This window comes from Triturus cristatus, chromosome 6 (genome assembly GCF_964204655.1).
Source record: "Triturus cristatus chromosome 6, aTriCri1.1, whole genome shotgun sequence".
Lineage (NCBI taxonomy): Eukaryota > Metazoa > Chordata > Amphibia > Caudata > Salamandridae > Triturus > Triturus cristatus.
In genome coordinates this window covers 1903018535-1903024490 of record NC_140589.1, presented here as the reverse complement: position 1 = coordinate 1903024490, position 5956 = coordinate 1903018535, and the positions used below count along the sequence as shown (strand labels likewise).

Sequence of the window (5956 nt, the reverse complement as noted above, 5' to 3'; positions counted from 1 at the left end):
GAATGCACATCAATGTATGTTTTCCGATTATGTTTTCTGGCCATTTCTAAAAGGGGCTACTAGAGTTCTGAGTGAGGAATCTTCCCCCTGTGATGTGTGAATGGTAAATGGTCTAGGTAATTGTTTTCACAGTACTATGATAACTTATTGCTTACAAATTAATTATTACATCCTGATTTTCTTTTAGTGTGACGAATCTCATTAAGCTTGAGGAATAAGCAAGATGAGATGAGAATTGAACATTCAGTATGCAGAAATTATTTTTTGTTACAGGTATTTCAAGATCTATGTACACACACACATACATATACACACACACTAGACTAAGGTATATTGCAATCAAGTTTGGTTAATTATTGGATATTTCTCATGTTTCTATGTGTTATAGGTCTCCTTCCCCGCTGTTCCCTTCCTTTCCTTGCCCCACTTGATCATCTCCAAGCTCTGTACTATAAAAGTCTTCAGAGATTGACGGTGTCGAGAGGTAGACCATATTGAGATACAAACCGATCCTGAGTGGGACCTTTTTTAATCAACTCCTGCGTCTGATACATGTGTTCTTCTCTATGTAGACTTTGATGGTACATTAGCTATGCCTTTCTAATAAATGCTTTGTTGCAATCATGTCATTTCTCTCCCATGTGAACTTTATGATGTAGAGTTTTTTTTGCTTTTTACAAATTCCTTGGTACAACAAGTGCACTGATATGGTATCTCTCATGTGTGAACTTTGTGATGGTACATTGGATGTGCTGTACCCTCGTGATAAATGCCTTTTTACTTACTGTACACTCATGCAGTTGCTTTGTTAAGAACACTTTGTCACATTCTGTACATTCATACAGATGTTTCACAGCAGAGACTTGCTGATGTTGTTTTAACTCTCCCTTTCTAATAATAGCCTTGCCACATTCAGTGTAGTCTTCAGTGTGGACTGTTGATGTTGAATAAGCTCTCCATTTCTTATGAATGCATTGTCACATTCAATAAATTTTTATGGTTTTTCTCCTGTTTGATCATTCTGATGTCATATTCAATGTGGTTTTGCATTAGGTCCCTTTCTGTCCGTTAATATGGTTTCTCCCTAGTGTGGATTTATTGATGCTGCCTTTATCACATTCTGTACGTACATAGGATTTCACTCCATGAAGATTTTCTGATTTTGCTCAGTTTTTCATTTGTTATAAATGCCTTGTGACATTCAATACATTGATATGGTTTCTCTCCTGTGTGAACTTTCCAATGTTGAATACATTTTTGTTTACAAATAAATCCCTGGTCACATTCTGTACATTTATATGGTTTCTCCCCAGTGAGGATGTGTTGATGCTGCCTTAGGTTTGTCTTGCTTTGAAACAATTTATTACATCCTGTACATTCATGTGGGTTTCTCGGCAGAGTGGACTATCTGATGTTGCCTTAGATTTTTCTTCCTTCTGAACACTTTATTACATTCAGGACATTTAGATAGTTCCTCCCCAGTGTGGATTTTCTGATGCTGCTTTAGCTCTGTATTTGTTATAAATGCTTTGTCACATTCAGTGCATTCATAGGGTCTCTCCCCAGTGTGGACTTTCTGATGTTGCTTTAGCCGTCTATTTGTTATAAATGCTTTGTCACATTCTGTGCATTCATAGGGTCTCTCCCCGGTTTGTACTTTCTGATGTTGCATTAGATGTGATTTTGTAATAAATGCCTTATGACATTCACTGCATTCATATGGTCTCTCCCCGGTGTGGACTTTTTGATGTAGCATTAGATGTGACTTACTATTAAATGCCTTATCACATTCAGTGCATTCATAGGGCTTCTCCCTGGTGTGGACTTTCTGATGTTGCATTAGATGGGACTTTCTAATAAATGCCTTGTCACATTCAGTACATTTATATGGTCTTTCTCCAGTATGGACTTTTTGATGCCACGTTAGTTGTCCATTGGTAACAAATGCTTTGTCACATTCTGAACATTGAAATGGTTTCTCCCCAGTGTGGACTTTTTGATGTTGTGTTAGTTGTCCACAGGTAACAAATGCTTTGTCACATTCTGTGCATTCATACGGTTTCTCTCCAGTGTGGACTTTTTGATGCCATGTTAGTTGTCCATTGGTAACAAATGCTTTGTTACATTCTGAACATTGAAATGGTTTCTCCCCAGTGTGGACTTTTTGATGTTGTGTTAGTTGTCCATTGGTAACAAATGCTTTGTCACATTCTCTACATGCATACCGTTTCTCCCCATCATGCATTTGTTGATGCTCCATTAGTTTATATTTCCTTCCAAACACTTTATTACATCTTGTACATTCCTATGGTTTCTCCCCAGTGTGGACTATCTCATGTTGTATTAGCTGTGCTTTGGAAGTAAATGCCTTGTCACATTCTGTACATTCATGCGGTTTCTCCCCAGAGTGGATCTTTTGATGGCACTTTAGGATGTGCTTCATAAAAAATGCCTTCTCACATTCAGTGCAGTTGAATGGTCTCACTCCAATGTGGACATTTTGATGTTGCTTCAGGGCTCCCTTTCCTATAAAGGCTTTGTCACATTCTGCACATTTATATGGTTTCTCCCCAGTGTGAATTTTCTGATGATACTTTAGATCTCCATTTCTTCTAAATGCCTTGGAACATTCTGTACATTGATATGGTTTCTCTCATGTGTGAACTTGCTGATGCCGAATTAAACCATACTTTCCAACAAATCCCTTTTCACATTCTGTACATTCATATGTTTTCTCCCCTGTGTGGACTTTCTGATGTTGCGTTAGATTACTCTTCCATCTGAATGCCTTGTCACAGTCTGTACAGTCATACCGTTTCACACCAGTGTGGACCTTCTGATGTAACATCAGTTGTGCCTTTCTAATAAATCTCTTGTTACATTCTGTACATTTATATGGTTTCTCCTCTATATGGACACTCTGACGCTGCATTAGGTCTTTCATTACAAAGAACACTTTTCCACAGTTAGTCCATCAATATGGTTTTTCTCCAGTATGAATTTATGATCTTTCTCTGCCTAATAAAGGTATTGTCACATTCTAGATATGCATACGGTTTCTCTTCTGCGTGTTCTTTCTGATACCAGGGTAGCTATTTCTTCGTAATGAGTACATCATCGGACTTGCTTCAGTATGTCAGTGTGTTATGTCTTCTATGTATTTCAGCTGATGCCTAAGAGCCAAGTACAGACCTCGTTGAGCAGTTTGGGTTTGTTGCTGTAGAAAGACTTTGGCGAGGCATTAGCCCTCAAGGGAAGAGATTTAGTGGTATACTGATTTTTATATCACTGCCCACACCTGTCATAGTTAATGCCTTTACCTTGTTAATATATCACTGCATTTGTTTCACCTGTTAGATTGAGAAAAAGAAACAATGAATAAACTTAAATACAGAGCCCATATAGACAAGTGCGCTGAAGAAATTCTAGATTACACTTTCAATGTTAAGATACATTAGGCAGTTTAAGGGCATACAATCCTTCTGTGATCCCCTTCTATCGAGGAGTGTGGACTCAAGGAGTAATCAAGACACCAGAGAAGGTTGCTTATTTAAAGAGTCAGACCGTCCACCCATGATACACTACAATGTTAAATCCATTGTGACAAGATGCCCCCCTTCATATCCAGCAGTGGGCCAGCCTACTTCAGATTCTGGCTAACCTCAGTGACTGCAGTTTAATCTTTCACAAGGAAGAACTTTCCTGTGGCGCAAATGTTTTTGTTTGTACTTAATAATTACGTTAGCGTTGTTTAATGTGTGTTTAGAGCTTCATGTTATAGCAGGATACTTTCTGCCAGCTCTTCACAGCACAAACCAGATTCCAGCTTTATCAGTTCCTGCCTCCTGCTAATGATGTTGTAAATTCCTTCTGGAGCTGCCTTTGTTTACACAATATCTGCTTTATCAGAGTTTAGCAGATGGTGTCCATTTGAATCTTTTCTTTATAAAGTAATTCACTTTTTAGAATGCATTTGTAAAAGGGAGAAAGAACAGGAATCAGAAGAGCATACCACTCCCTGGCATGTTCTCTGCTTACCTGAGCACTCTTCCCTTCCTCTGCAGTCAGATAATCATCACGAGGGTCAGACAGAAAAGCAAACCGCAACCTCAAGAGAATCGGATGGTGCTGGTCACGAGGTCACCGCAGAACCAATCAGAGAGCGGGGAGGACCTCTTAAACCCCAGAATACAGAAGAAGGTGGCTTAACAGAAAACTCCAAAGGGAAAAGCAGCACAGGTGCAGATGCTGCAAAGAGCTACACCTGTGAAGATTTGTCGGAGCCAAAACCAACCTGTTTCCTTGCCTGAGGCTGGAAGCGAGAAAACCAGCAGGGGAGACAGGTGAAACCTTACGTGTAAAAAGCACAGCGGCAATCTATCAGCTTGTGTTGTCTTAGGGCTTAAAATATTAAATGTCTATAAGCCTTGTATAAATAGTCAGTTGACACAATAAGTGAAATTTGTATATTTCAATCTTCCATTCCTTTTCTTAAGTTGCACAAACCAAAGACAAACACTTCTCATTCATTTGATAAGTCCACCCTTTTTGTTGGCTATATCAGGATCACGGGTGTTTAGCTCTCTGGGAACCAGCCTTTCCTCTCTTATACCTAGCATTAGAAAGAAGAGTGACTTACCCTGGCAATCTTTTCTTTTCCGAGGGCATCAAGAAAACAGGTCGAAGACTCCGCCAGGACCTAGAAATGAAAAATAGACGAGTTAAAGACCTTTTTGTTTTATTTTTACTCTGTATAATCAAATTGAACTTAAGTCGTCCATACTAAGTGGTCAACTGGCTTATAAATCAAACTCATAAATAAAACCCCTCACTTAACTTCCTTAGTATCTGTGGTTATTTGGCAGTTAAGTGACAGCATGCAATGAAATGCATTTATAATTGCACTCCTGTATGTATTTTAATTGAGGTCTACAGCTATGCTTGTAAACCAACTTAGTCTGTATGTCCTGCTTGAAGGTCTTTTTAATTTGTTTTCAGTGCTCTTGTTTGCTGTGCTTATATAGGTATTTAATTATTACTTTACTAATTTAATCTGTGCTGTGTGGTCTGTCTTTGCAACCCTATCTATCTCTGTGTGTCGATCTACCAGTCTATCTACCTGTCCTATGTATGTGTCTACCTGTCTATAAACCTATCTACCGGTCTATCAACCTATCTATCTACTGTCATTCTTTCCATGCAACTTCTATCTTGGCAAATTTATCAATCTTTTTGAATTCTATCTTTCTTTGTAAATTATCCTTCTATCAACGTATCTATCTTTTCAAGTTTATCTATCTAGCTCTATCAGAAGGGTTATCTTTATCAATCTGTTTTTCCAACCTTGACCATCTGTCTTTATAAGTCTCTATTTGTTTTGCAAGCCTCTCTATTTCGCTAACCTTTCAACCATCTGTACCATTTGTTATAAAGACTTACAAAAACATTACAAAAAAGCATTAGCAAAGGCAAAATGATGGCAGCCACCACCAGATCAATTGTCTTTTTTAGGTTGGGTATTAGTTTGATCTTACCAAATTTGTGTAAAACAGTTACTTCTAATAGTTTTCAGTCAGACGTCATCCATAAGTGTGTTGCGTCATTTACATTTTAGTTTTTTTTCCTTTACTCGTTTTGTAGATTGGAAAGGGCCTGGCAGCTCCCCAACTATAACGTTTTGCAAAATTAAGACAGAACAAATCAAGAATTGCCAAAGTCAAAAGGCTGGCGCCCAAAACTGGTTCTGTTGGCTTGAACAGCAGCATTTATATTGACAACAAAAATACATCCTCCCTGTGTAGCCTGGTTGGGAGTGACAATGGAAAAAAAATAGAAAAAAACCACATACACACACATATATGGAACCCCACACCCATGGTGTTTGGGGGTGCGGGGTTGTCAGACCTGGCATCTTTTGGCGTGTTTTCCCAGTCTTTTTGCTTTCTGACCTCCCGGT

The 5956-nt window shown here is 38.6% G+C and overlaps 1 pseudogene; it reads right to left on the bottom strand.

Moving 5' to 3' along the window:
- Positions 1–735: 735 nt before the first annotated feature.
- Positions 736–2863, bottom strand: LOC146822382 (uncharacterized; annotated as a pseudogene).
- Between the last annotated feature and the right edge of the window lie 3093 nt (positions 2864–5956).